The sequence below is a fragment of the Taudactylus pleione genome, unplaced genomic scaffold (genome assembly GCF_031769625.1).
Source record: "Taudactylus pleione unplaced genomic scaffold, aTauple2 ptg000005l, whole genome shotgun sequence".
NCBI lineage: Eukaryota > Metazoa > Chordata > Amphibia > Anura > Myobatrachidae > Taudactylus > Taudactylus pleione.
Window position 1 is genome coordinate 1,481,753 of NW_028284408.1, and position 15,307 is coordinate 1,497,059.

Below are 15,307 nucleotides of genomic sequence, written 5' to 3' on the forward strand. Positions count from 1 at the left end.
CGGCGGCACTCACAGGACTTGTGTAAAGAAGACTCACGACTCAGGAAGGTCAACGTTCAAAACTTTGACGTTCCTGAGTCGTGAGTCTTCTTTACACAAGTCCTGTGAGTGCCGCTGTTATTTCCATATATATATATATATATATATATATCTCAATAGACTTATAATAAGTAAAAATTCTAAAAGAACCATGTGAATACGTCAAAGAATAAGATATTTATTATTATAAATCTTGATCAAAAAGATTTTATAAAACATTATTAAGATGTAATTTAATAATCCATATTCAAAAAGGGGGAATTATCATAATGCGAAGTTGGTATTCCTTGATGAAGTCCCATGGATGAAACGCATTGGGAGAACTGCCTTCATGACTGAATGAACTATACAGATAAGCACTTTTTGCAGAAATTTCCCATTTATATTCTTAGAAAAAGTTTTTATACGTTTTAAAGAATTTTTAAAAATATTCTCTTCACTTGGTTTTATCCACTGATCTCTTTGTGCTGTTTGGCCTTTTAAATATTTAAATTTATATACTCCTTTTGTTTTTAAGATGTATTTTTGAGTATGAAATGTATTTTATAACGTCATCTTAAATATTTATTAGCACTCTTTTGCACATTGTGGTAACCTGTTATTTTGAATAATCCGTGCTTGTATGCACAGGATTAAGAAAGAGAGAGATATATATTCTTTTAAAATTTATAACAATAAATTGTGATTATATAGTTTTCACTGTGTATTGTATATTCACTGGTTTATGTTCACACACTTTTCACTATACGTCAGTCGCTGGTCAACTAACACATTTACAACATATAAATACCTCCCTCATTACCACAAATCAATTCACCTAGGAGAAGGGGGATGGATTCAAGCGTATCTAATAAAAATAAAGAATTCACATGGTTTCAATAAAGTATAGATAATAGACAGAGACCATACTAAATGTAGAGTTTGGATCTCTATTAATATATAAAGCACATTTAAAATATCTTAGTATCGGCAAACATGATCCATGTCGTGGGCACATGGCTTGAAAGTCATGTGATCGGGTACTCTGTTCGAAACAGTTCTATCTCATTACCGGTGTCACCAGTGTGTGGTAGTCTTGGTAAACCTGTGACCCTATTGTACGTCATAGTCACATGTTTTACTAGATCATGTGACTAGGGGCCATATCAGGGGCTGTTCTCATTATTAACAACATTGGTGCTTAGTACCTGTAGAAAAATGCGGCATAAAGGGACATAGTATCTGAACAATCTCAAATACTATTAAACTCAGAAGTGCTGTTAATCCATAAATCAAGTATATATAAAATATTTTAAAGATTATAAAGAGACTGCATATATATTCACATATAAAAAAGCACACGTATGCACCCTAAAAACATATAAGATTTTATTGTGCAACCTTTAGATATACATTGTGTGAATATAAATCTATAGATACTGTATATATATATATATATATATATATATATACATATATATATATACACACATATAAAAACATATAAAAATATAAAATATACCTTGTTATTTTTATTATGCATGAAATATAGAAGATCTGTTTATGCTATTATAAGATATTCAGCAATGGAATTTTATCTAGAATATTATGCAAAAATAGAATTAAGAGTTGTACCTTATTCTAAAATATGCATATTTACTAATTTAATTTAGATATTTAGGTATAGCATTATAGGTAAATAGCTGAATATATAAATCTGATATAGGGACCCCCTGTCACAATCTGTGCTGTTCCTCCTCCTTGCCTCTGGTGTTACTCTCTGCCTAAGGCCTGTATACCATATTCCACCCTAGCTAGTCTAAGAGTTGGTGCCTGATTACCTAATCAGGCAGCTGTGGGCTGCACCTGGGAACAGGCTATTTATCTCTGCTCACATTTTTGTAATCATTGCCAGCTCATCAGGTCTACTACTATGACTGTGCTCCAGGTTAACAGTTCCCAGATATTCTCTGCCTGATTGATGCTTTGGAACCTGGCTCACTGCAACCCAGTTTCCCCCTAGTGCTTCCCTGTGTAAGTTATCAGGAACAATATTTCACACAATCATGATTACTTACATTCAAGCAACTTACCAGGACTTTGTTTTTATCAGTATCTACCATGTCTGCCTCACACCATCTGTACCTATTTATGTGGTGCAATCCTACCTTTACTTTTTTAATTTTATTCTGCTATGTGTCTCCAGTCAGATTCCAACCGGTCCAGCCAGTATACATTCGTATTGTGTTCAGAGACTGCCTGTTATTATGCACATTCAGAACTCTCTGACTGTTTTCTATATCAGCAATCAGAACTTTGTCCATTTTTGGATTCCTGAGTATACCCTTGTATGCTAAGTAAATCTTAGTTCATTACATCTGGCATCAGTGTAACCTCATTTCAAGTACTTCATAGACATGCACACAGGAAAACCTTGGGAATTGTGACACTCTCTATATAATAAGGGCACACTGATCCATCCTACCACTATAAGAAATTAAACTTCACACTCAAAGAATAGACATTCTGTAATTGAATACACTTTCATGAGTGACAGCTTAAAACCTTTCAATAAGGCAGATAATACAAAGAGAATATACTTTTGTTTGTCTGATGTAAGACTACATATCCTCGATGATGTGGCACCTGTAGATAGACTGTCACAATCTGACAAGGGTGTGGCAAATTTTGATTGGTCCCTTCTGCAGATATATGAAACCTTGGGTCCTAAGGCTCTGGCTTGCCTTGTTAAAGCTAACAGAGAAATGTGATTGGCAGCCCACTTTGTGTCCATAAACCCTCCAATAGAAGGTATAACCCCAGTGTCTCATATGAACAGCATTATATATCCTTATTATTGGGTGTATTTACACTGGATTTCTCTGTTAATATAAACTTGTGGAGTATAATCACCACCTACAGTAATTATAACATATGGAGCCAAATGTAATAGGGTGCAAAATTTTTAAAAATGCAAGTTTAACACTAAACTCACATTTTTTACTCACTCACAAATGTAATAGGGTGCGACTATAGTAAAACTCACATTTTTTGGGCTTTACTATAACTTGCAAAAAAGCCACATGCATCCAGATGTTTTCCCATTCTCAAGATAGAACTTGGGTAATGTAACAGAGTGCAAGTGCTTCACTTGCACATATTACTGTCTAAGAAAGTGCAAAAACAATAAGCTTCAAGGTTAGTGAATTTATCCTGAGCAGGTCCGAGTAATACAGAAACATGCACATATCCATGCGATACATGCATATTTCTATGTGTACATATAAAAAAACATTTAAAAATGACATGCACCCCCACAAGCATAACCAACCCTAGGCACTGTAGAACCTGTGCTAGATTTTAAAATACACGGAAATAAAGTGTGTGGGTCCCCTCCTAAACACATACCCTTCCTCCTGTCAGTACTGGATCTGGACTTTGCAATTTGTTATTTTTAACACCCTGGATGCCTACATGGAACAGGTAGGATGTGATCCACCCATATGAAGAGGTAAGTATGAATTTTTTTACAGGTATCCAAGGATTTCTACATGGAGACGTGGACATGAATGGCTTCAAGTATATTAGGTACAGTAAGCATGTGTGTTAGTGAGTGTGTATGTGTGTGCATGTATGTTTGAAAATAATTGTACTGTCATGGTGTGAGTGTCTTGTAATTTTTTTAAATATTTATTTTGCAGTAAAACTACAGGGACCAGCAGGCCAGTAATTCCCTGCATGTTGGTAGTTGTGGTTCTGTAAGTACCAGAATGTGGGGTAGGCTTGCTGAGACCTGTAGTTCACCTGCAAAAGACAATATTTTCACTTCTGTTTTTACACCATTTATACTAAATGGTGTAAATGTGCTGGGGATATCCCCTGGCTATCAGCCCAGAACTGAGGTGCCCTGGAGAGGGGGACCCCTTTATTGGGGGGTCCCTACCTCCCCAGGGATCCCTGGCCTGGGATGAATAGTTGTCAGGTTTAATGCTTTGGCCATAGGACCAGGTAAAATGGTTACCCTGGCTGTTGCATTATTCCCAAGATAGAAAGTGTCCAGTACTGATTATGGAAAATACAGGGGACCCCTACTCATTTTGTCCCCTATATTTTCACAACCAGGGTCAGCTCTGAAAAACCCTGTGCTGGTTCTTAAAATACAGGCGACCCTATGCATTTTGTCCCCTGTATTTTAAAAACCAGCACAAGCTCTACAGAACCCAATGCTGGTTATGCTTTTGGGGGAGGAAGCATGTCATTTTTTTTTAGAAATTTTAGTGTCACTTCTATTTTTTAACAGACAGAAGCCTTCACGGATCTCACTAATCTGTGAAGGCTTTTGTATAACTCACACATTTTAATGCTAGTAACATTAAAAGGTGTGGATTTAAATGGGAATTACTCCCACACATTTGCATAGTGTAGTAGCCTCGATCTTAAAAGTTTGCAGGCTATTACATTTGTGAGTCCTGGCACCAATTACACCTTAAAAAAATGTGAGAAGGTGCAAGTTGAATTTTTACTAAAACTTGCACTCTATTACATTTGGCCCATTGTCTTTCTGGCTATTGGGCTTAACATAAGGGCAATACTTATACTATAATAATTTGGTTTAGTTACTTTATAACCAAACATGCATGCATATAAGGAATATATCAAATAAATCAATGTTTTAATCTTCAAGATTATTTAATCTAAATTTGCATTATAATTACATTAAAAACAATGACACAATTCATATTAATGAGTTAAGAAGACAACTGAGACACAGTTGATATTTTATTTTCATTTTTTTCTCTAAGTACACTCTTATTAAATCTTATTTCTATTAATTTGCTGCTTGATTTTAAAAATATGATCCAATGATCAGTTTACTGTAAAGAAAATAATTTTAGTTATATTTTACTATATAATAGTGCAGCGTATATAGACCTTCTTTCTCCTTGTTTTTAAATTGTATACAGAAAGATTCACAGTGCAGTTGCAAGAATAACCTTTATAAAACTGAGAGGTTTAGAGAATTACCCCATGTGGAAGTTCCCTATGGAGATTCAGCTGAAGTGGGTGAAGCTGTGGAAAATATCAAATGATCCAGTTGACATTCCAAATCCTAATGAAGTAGATAGGTTCATGTAGACCATAGGCCTAGCTGTGGAGCAGAATGTGTATTCCATAATTCTCTGGAAAGTGTCAGCACATGACATGTCAGTAGCCCTGTGGGTAGCATATGAAGGAAACGATCTCATGAGGAAAATAAACCTGATCAATACACTGTACAGTACCAAACTGAGTGCATACAGAGACTTGAATGAGTACATGGAGAAGATGTTATCCATATCTCAGCAATTGGCATCTGTAGGAATCCAGGTGGATGATGAGGAGGTTGAAATGTCAATGCTTAGTAGTGGCTTAAGAATCCAGTGTGACTAAGCTATCAATTGAATTTGTGAGGGCTAAATTGCTGCAATTTCAAGATTGCATACCAGTTTTACATTACTCAAAAAAGACATTAAGTCTAAACAGCATAAGTATAAGTGAATCATAAGTCAAAAGATTGGACATAAAGCTTTTGAATGCACACTGAGAGACACAAGCATTGCACAGCAAAAGAAGCACGACAAAAGAAACAAGTCAGCTTTAAATGGAACACACATTTGCAGGAAGGATTGCTGGTACATGGACCCAGGAGCCATGCGGCATATCAGATGCAACCAAGAATAGTTTACATCATTGAGCACATGTGATCCTATAAAACAGAGGGATTGGAGTCAAGGACCTTGCAAACACAAAAGTTGGAACAATCATATTGTTTTTGTGTACCAGATTTGGTTAAAAATCTCATTACAATAAGCATCCTAGAAAATAAAGGCTTCAAGGTTAAATTTGTAGAATGCAAGCGTGTTGTGAAAATTAAAAGAGGGACTGTGATAGCAACAGCCACCTGGTGCCAGCAACTATATGTGCTAGATACAGAAGAGTGTTGTGCAATGACAGCCTTTGAGACAAGTCAGTCTATGGAACTATGGCACAGATGGCTAGGTCACCTGGGGATAATAACATTAAAAGCTTCTTTATGGAATGGTGAATGGAATAGCTTTGAGTGGTGCTGAGAGACCAGTGTGTGAGAGCTGTTTAATTGGTAATCAAACCAGCTGCCCCTTCCAAAACTCAGCAACAAGACCAGAGGCACCATTAGCACCGGTGCATATACAGTAGACATGGGTGGTCCAATGAATGTAGACTCAATAAGTGGGTACCAATATTTTCTAACATTCAGCAATGATATCACAAAAATGGCAAATGTTTACTTTATCAAAACCAAAGAGGGAAGTAGTGGCAAAATTAGCAAACTACAAAAGTCTGGTGGAAACTAAACTGGGTCAGAAATTAAAAATCTTGAGTTCTAACAATGGCAGGAAATACAAAAACAAAAATGTAGCCATACTCCTCTCAAGATGTGGCATCAATATGTACAATCCAGAACAAAATTGTAAAAGTAAGCATGCAAACCAGTCAATAGTGGAGAGCATGTGGACTTGGCTGAGTGATGCAGACCTGTTATAGTGTTTTTGGGCAGAAGCAGTGTTTGCGGCGGAATGGTTAAATAATTGTGCACCAACAGTTACTGTAAAAGGCAGAACACTGCTGGTGGTGTAGTCTAGAAGCAAGCCAAATGTCAGTCATCTCAGAGTGCTTAGATTCAAAGATTATTATTATTATTATTATTATTATTATTATTATTATTATCTTTTAAATATATGGCACCATAAGGGGTCTGCAGTGCCGTACAAAATCCAAAAACAGAAAGTGAACAAAAACAGGAATGAAATTGAAATACAATACAGAATATTGAAGAACATGGATATTGTTTATAAACATTGCTGCATGAACAGTAGTAATAATCAAATAAACAGCAGAGTGGCAGAACCCAAAGGTTGGGAGCTGTTGTAGGCAGTGGTGAAGAGATGTTTGCAGAAGTGAGTGCATTAAAAGCAAATGAGGGAGAGAGCCCTTCTTTAGAGAGATCATAGTCTTAAGGCAGTGGGCAGAAACACAGTTAACACAGTTGAGAGTGGAGAGACATTGAGCAAGGAGTATGAGGCAGTGGATTAGGATGAGATCTGGAAGGCTTTAATGAAGAAGTTGGTGTTAAGAGCCCATTTAAAATTTTGTAGAGAGGTGAAGAGTCTGAAATGGAGAGGGAGAGAGTTTCAGAGGTAAGGAACAAGACTGGAAAAAGATAGGTGAGATTCGGAGGAAGTAATCAGCTGGCAGGGGATGTGACATTCATGGATGGAGCAAAGTGGGTGGGCAGGGGTGTGAAAGGAGATAAGGTCAGAAATATAAATAGGAGAGGATTGAGTGAGGGCATTGAAAGTTACTTGAGAAGTTTGAATTGAGTTTTGAAGGGGAAGGGGAGAAAGTGAAGGGCTTGCACAGTTAGAGAGGGCAGGCATATATAGTGCATTTGGAGAGGAAGATAAGCTGGGCAGTAACATTGAGGACAGATTGTAATGGATAAAGGTGGGAGTTATGGAGGCCAGATAAGAGGAGGTTGCAGTAATCCAGTCTGTAGATGATCAGTGAGTGGATGAGGGTCTAAATTGCCTCCAGGTTGAGAAAGGGTCTAATTGAGGAGATATTTTCTAGGTTGGAAATGGCAGGACTGTGAATCATACTGAAAGTGTGTTTTGAAGAAGAGACGGGAGTCAAGTTTGACTCAAAGACAGTGCACTTGCAGGCTAGAGGAGATGTTTGAATTGCCAATAGATAAATAAATTGTGGGATATGAGTGTATTTGTGTGTGTGGGAAGATTGTAATCTCAGTCTTGGACAAGTTGAGCTTAAGTAAGCACTGAGACATCTAAGAGGAAATAGCAAAGAGACAGTTGGAGATATGAGTGAAGAAAGAGGAGGAATGGTCAGGGGAGGACAGGTAGATCTGATTTCCATCTGCATAGAGATTATGTACTCACCTACAGAGAAAGTATAGAGGAGAATAGGAGAAATCTAAGAACAGAACCTTGGGAGACAGCTACTGGTATAGGAAGTGGGGGGGGAGTGTAGGTATGAGAGAAGACTAAAAAAATGGTCAGAGAGGTAGGAGTAAAGCCATGAAAGGACAGTATTATGCAGACCAAGGGAGTGGATGATTTGCAGGAAGAGAGGATGTTCCACAGTGTCAAAAGCAGCAGAGAGGTCAAGAATAATGAGCAGAGAATAGTGGTCCCAGTCCTTGGTAGCAAGGAGGTCATTTCTGGCTTTAGTGGGTAGTTTCTGTGTGGAGAGGCCAAAACTCAGACTGAAATGTAAACAGCTGGTAGTAGAAGGGGAAAAAAAGTCGATAAGATGGTTGTAGACAATATGCTCAAGGAGTTTGGAGACAAATGGTAGGAGGGAGATGGGGCAGTAGCTAGAGAGTGCCAGGAACAAGGGTGGGTTTTTTAAGAAAGAGGAGATAAGTGCATGCTGCAGAAGAGAAAATGCCTCATGTTGGAGACACTGAAGAATTGGGTGAGGTGAGAACAGGCAGCAGGAGAGAGGTGGTGAAGAAGGTAAGAGGGGATAGGGTCAAGAGGGGAGGTGGTAAGAGGGGATTATTGGATTAGGATCATACAGCAACTTAATCTCCAGATGCTGTGGAGACTGAAGTCAATGTTGTTAAAGTGGATATGTATGTGTAGAAGTGGATATGTATGTGTAGAGGCATGTTGGGAAAAAATGGGATGGGGTGCTAAAGATTTGGTGGGATGTGATGTTCTGATGTATTGCTTCAATTTTAGATGTGAAGTGGGTGGCATAGTCAAGGGCGGAGAGAGAAGAGGGAAGTCAAGGGTGGGTTGGGAGGAGGGAGTTTAAAGTGTCAAAGAGGTTGGAGGACTAGGAGGAGAAAAGTGACTTGAAAGTGAAAACGGCAGTAGTGTATGTTGAAAGAATAAATTTGAAATGGAGGAAGTCAGCATTGGAGACTGATTTCACCCACTGATGTTCAGTGGTATGTGAACACATTTGCAGGTATATTGTGCTCTTTGAATGCCACAGTTGAGGTGTGGATCTGCAAGGGTGAGTAGAGACCAATGGAGCAACAGAGTCCAAAGCATAAGTTTGGGAAACATGGTTTATGGAAACCAATTGGTCAGGTCAGGAGAGAGACAATGAGGGAGAGAAGTGAGTTGAGCAGGGAGGATAAGAATTGTGTCAATAGCCTCAAGGATATGCTTAGTGATGGGAGCCATTGCAGTCAGAAGTGGAGAAGGGATGAGGGATATGTTAATAGAGAGAAGATGCTGGTCAGAGAGAGGGGAAAGGGAGTTGGTGAAATCAGAAATATTACATTGGTGAGCAAAGACTAGATCAAGTGAGTGTCCACTCACATGGGAAGGTGAAGAGGTCCATTGAAAGATACCAAATGATGATGTGAAGGTGAGGAGTTTAGAAGCAGATTGGTCAGTAGGGACATCAATAGGAATACTGAAGTCTCCTAAAATGATGGAGGGAATGTCTGAATAGAGTAAGTGGGAGAGCCAAGAAGCAAAGTTGTCAAGGAGTTTGGATGGGCCAGGGAGAAAATAGTTGACAGCTACACGAAAGTATACAGGTTGGAAGAGGCGAATATCATGAAATCTCAAATGCGGATAATGAAAGGGATAGTGCTAAGGCTAAGACTTGATATAAGCAACTGAAGGACAGAGAGGGGGGAGGTCCAGGCCTCAGTGATGGCAAGGAGGTTCAGCCAGCTGGAGATGATTGGGGACCAGTTTATTATAGACAGATCTGGCATTCCAGAGGGCACTGGAGAGAGGGACAGAGCGAGTGGGAAAGATGCTCCCGTTAGCTCTGCCCTTAGTAGGAGTATCTCTTCCACTAGCTCTGTCCCTCTAATGAGATTATCATCACTACAGTCTCTTCACCTCTTTCCTCCTACTGTAATTAATCCTACCTCTAATGATATTATCTGGGTTGCTGTAGTGTAGAGGTTTATTAAGAACAGTAGGAGGAAAAAGGTGAAGAGAGTATAGTGATGATGTTGGCTCCAGATTGAGGAAAGGAAACTGCAGGTGGTGGGTAAGGAGGTAGTTTAGTGATGTGAATGGTGGTAAGGGGAGAAGACAGACAGAGACAGGAGGGAGTGGGGCTTAGTGGTGTGGTAGTAGGGCCTTGGCAGGATGGAGGTGATTTAGAATAGAAGTAAAGAGGAGGTGGGGAGGGAAGCAGATGGGAGGAAGGGAGACCAAGGAAGGGATAGAGAGGAAGCAGGAATTGGAGGAGATTTGAGTGGAGGATAGGGGTGGAAACATGAGGTAAAGTAAATAATTATGTAGACACTGAGTAAGGGCAGTGGTTAAAGTATGGTCATGGTGTGGATAATAGAATTAGGGGGATGTTAACTAAAGTTGAGGTTGTATGATAAAGATATGGAGACAATGCAGTTACATTAGCAAAAATACATGAAAAAGGACAAAGTTATGTTTGCTCATGTAGACAGTCACAGAGTTCTGAATGTGGATAATTAAAGGCGGTTTTTGAACACCATAAGAAGATATATTGACTGGCCCAGATGGAACTGGACTAGATACACACAGCAGAATTAAATGCAAAAAGTCCAAGGTAGCAATGCACCACATAAATAGGTAGTGATGGTGTGAGGCAGACGTGGTAGATGCTGATAATGACAAAGTCCAGAGTAACTGAAATATAGTTATATATCCAAGTCCTGGAAATCAAGTGAAATGCAAGTAATGACAGTGTCCCAGATAACTTACACAGAAAAGCACAAGGGAAAACTTGCTTGCAGTGAGCCAGGATCCAAAGTAGCAAACAGGCAGAGAATATCTGAGAACTGTAACCTGCAGTCCAGTCACGGTGGTAGACCTGATGACCTGGCACTGACTGAAAAACTGAGCAGAGATAAATAGCCAGTTCTCTAGGAGCAACCCACGGCTGCTTGATTAGGTAATCAGGCTGCAAATCATAGACTAGCCAGGGTGGAATATGCTAGAAAGGCCTGAGAAAGAGAGTGACACATGAGGCGAGAAGAAGGAACTATACAGATTGTGACAAGATCTTTCAATTATAATTTATTGATGTACCCAATAGATTTTAAGTTAGCTTTCCTAAATGGAAATTTAGATGAAGAGATTGATATGGAACCTCCTGAACATTATAATGACATGTTCCAAGAAAAAAGTCTGTTTATTAAAGAAAGCATTCAACAGTACTGTTCCATCTGAAGCAGAACAGTCACTGTTGGTATGTTATGTTTGTTGCAGTACTTTTGTAAATAGACTTTATTCATTCAGAGACTGATGACTGAGACTGATTCACTAAGGATCACTATTGCAATCGCAGCTGTGATTACGCACAGAGGTCTGCTGCAAAAATTTGCTAATGATTGCAATCACAAAGCCATGACAGCCAGCATAGAGATGACCATTACCACCCAGTCCTACATATACATATCAGTAACACTGAGTAACATCAGCCCCTCATGCAGAATTACAGCAGGTCTGACCTTACTTAGAAATTGCAAATCTAGTTGTATGCAGTGAGTTCACAAGTCGCATATGCTGTCACAGTGGCTAATTTATGCATGCCCATGCAACGACGTTCAACCATCCAGTCACGCCTGCATTTTACCACCCCAAAAGGCTTACTGCCTGTCAATCATTCTGCGATATCTCTTAGCAGTTTGCGTGATTGCAGTGCAATAACAATGATGATGCATGCACAGTATGCAAGAATTGGCTGTCTGCGTACTATTTAGCAGTTGCAATCCATGATGAATCTGGCCCACTGTCTGTACCACAAAACAATAGAGCAGATACTGTTCATTATTATTGTGTATGTGTATCACTTGTACTAGCAGGTCAAGAAAAGCACATAGCCAATGTTAAGCATATATACCAGAGCAGAAGTTCAAGTTGAAAGACTTATGGCTTGCACGTCATCTGCTAGGCTTAAGAATCTTGCAAAACTTTACAAAAGGAACTGTCACAGTTGATCAATAAGGATATATTGATGCAGTGCTTAACAAGCATGCAATGTCAGATGCAAATTCAGTAAATAGAGGATTCCTTATCAGAGAGCTGTTGGGAGCTTAATGTATACAAGTATTGGAAACTGATATTACAAATGCCATAAGCCAAGTGAGTCAGTTTTGTCATTAATTCAGGGAAGCAACCCTGACTGAAATTAAAATAATCTTGACATATATAAAGTGTTCAAATTCCTTGAAATTAGGGTTTTCAAAGAATAGGGAATTGAAATCTTTATACCTAGTACCATTTATGTTACTGCTGTTATCAATTATACCCATTTTCCACCAAAGCCCAGGTCTGACCTAGATTTTTGGACATGGTTCCAACCCAGGTCAGACCCAAGTCAGACATCATTTACATTGTACCTTTGATCTGGGTTATTCCCAGGTCCGCCCTGTTTACACTGAATCCAGGTCGGCCCTGCTAAACTTTTGAGGTAATAAAAAGTAGGAGGTGAGTTCTCCACAACCACCAGTCAGCTCATATTAGGCATGACCCAGGTTGGATAACCTGAGTCACACCATTTACACTGCACCATTACCAGGGTCCATCCTGGGTCCGACCCTGGTAGTTACCTAGGTTGGATTCCAGGGTCACTTGACCCAGGTTATTTTTATGGCACTCTTTTCCACTGAGCTGCAACCCTGGTAGACCTGGCAATATCCCACATTCTGCCTGACACCTATTGTTACCACCACACCAATTGGTTATATCAATATTTTCTACAACACAAAATTGTACCATTTGTTTTACCTCCTACTATAACTCTACATTTAGACCTATAGGTCCTTATTCTAAATAGTATGCACAGCGGCTGTAGTTGAGGCCTGCCTTATTTACTACCTTATAATTTGTTGATGTGAGTATCTGATCATCTGTACTTAAACAGGTCATCAGATTGTCCACAGAAGTTCACAGTATTTCAGGAGATCCTAATTGTCTAAGGGGTGAATGTAAACCATTAATATTAATTAATTCATTATAGACATTTATTTTTTAATGTGATTTTGTTATTCTGTTTGAAACAGGCATTTTGGTATTTGTGAAATATTATCTTGTTTTGGTATCTTAAAGGAGTTTATTAATTGTTTTCAATCACTGTTTTTTTATTGTTTGACCTCATCATTAAATTAATATTGATTGCATAAAATTGAATGAGTTTAATAGCCTCATTTCATCTTTAGGGTCTTTTTACCTTTATACATCAGGAAAACAGTAACTGTAGCTTTTAACTTACTCATTAACAGTATGAAACAGACAGCTGGACAGCAGAGCAAAGTAGTGAGTCCTATGTATTCAACATTTATCTTCTTCCTTTATATATGGCTTAAAGCTATTATGTCAAATATGATGAAGACACCTGTCTACTATTAAATTGAAAGACTTTAAACTACTAAATGCCTGCAACAGTTTTGAATTGATACCCTGGAGGTTTATTATAATGAAAATGCTTTTCTATTATCTAAAAATTTCAAAATATATCATTATGTCTTACAAGTGGAATGAGGTACGAGCAAAGCACACAAAAGTATAACTTTAATACAATTTCATTATATGTTTGTTTTATTCACCTAAGGATACCACTACGTTTAAGGTAAATGGTGCTTTGATGTTTAGGAATAAACAATAGCATTAAATGACAAGATCCTGTATAACATAGAAATTTGTATTTTCTATTTATTTAGTTATCAAATAAAATGCTAAAAATAATAACAATTTTGGCCTATGAGCGTCTTCAAAAAGAGACTCATTACCCATATACTGCTATAAGAAAAACGTTTGCAGCCTATTTTAATGAATAAAGTTTATAGTGTTTTGACATTTTCAGAACATTTTCAAAAGGAATTTTAAATGGAAGACAAGTGCGGTAGAAATTGTGTATAAGAAATGCAGTTTTTGAAAATTGCAGCATTTCCTTATAGTCAATTGGTGGTTTGGAGCATTTTGTTGAACCATAGATTGTTGGAGTCCAGGGGCAGGTCATTAGAATGGGGATCCTGTAAAACTACTACTGTAAGTTTTTTTCTATAATACAGTTGTGCCAAAAGTGTCATCATTTGACATATGTTGTTGTGGTTTTGGAAAGAAAAGTTTGTTTTAACTACAGTAACTGTAAAATGACAAGGTGTTTATGTGAAACATATCACAAGGTCATGTTATATACAACCCCAGCCTATAAAACATGCTTAAAAAGGTCTAATTGCTCAAAATAATGTTTGTAGTGTTTTATGGATATAATATAAATTGAATAATGAAATATAAGCCAAATAATCACTCTGCATTCATTTTATTTTTATTTCCTAAGCCACTAGTTTATATTTTTCCTATACCTTTATAACCACCTTTTTTAACCTGCTTGTTTCTATATATTGTACTTTTCAAATTTTTTTAGCATATTAAATTTACATGATTTTATCATGTACTGGTTATTCTGTACTTTTCATTTTGTATTCTTCATCTTACATATAATGGTATTCTATTTCCTAAGTCATGGAAGCCACCATCACCACTTGTTTACCCACCACTAATGCAGCTTGTATATTTTAGAACTTTTCTTTAAGCATGCACAAGCCCATTGAATGCTTAGGCTTTGATTCTAGGAGTTTCTATTGGTCAGTATGTCTGGCACTTCAAATAACATAATTCATATGTTATTTGTGAACACCTCAGTATCAAAGCCACCATACATTTTGTATTTTCCCTCTTGCATTTTAATTGTTTATTTTATATAACAGGATTTAAATCCATGAGCGATGAAGTTTACCACCACTATCTGTATTTTCCCTCTTGTATTTCTTAATTTATATAACAGGATTTAATTCCTTGAGCCATGGAAGTTACTACTATTATTTGTTTTCCTACTATTAGTGTAGCATGTAGAACTATCCCAAATACAAGTACAAGCCCTGTGAACTCATTGGCCCAGATTGAAGATGTTTCTATTGGCCAGTGGACACACCCATTGCCTAGGGAGGCCATATGATTGGAAACTTTGATTGCATTTTAGTTCAGCAACTGATTAGGCTGATATGGTGAACAAGCCCACACTTGGAGGGTGAAACACGCGTCCAGCAGTTACTTCAGTCGGCGCCGACTGAAACTTTCTACATGTATATTACAGAGTTATTGGGAGCACCTCTGAAAAGAAATATATCTATACTCTATTGAATTATAATTATAAGAAATTCTAAATATAATGAGTTTGGGTCAATTTTACATTTCTCTCTGTGAAAAAGGAAATATATAATACT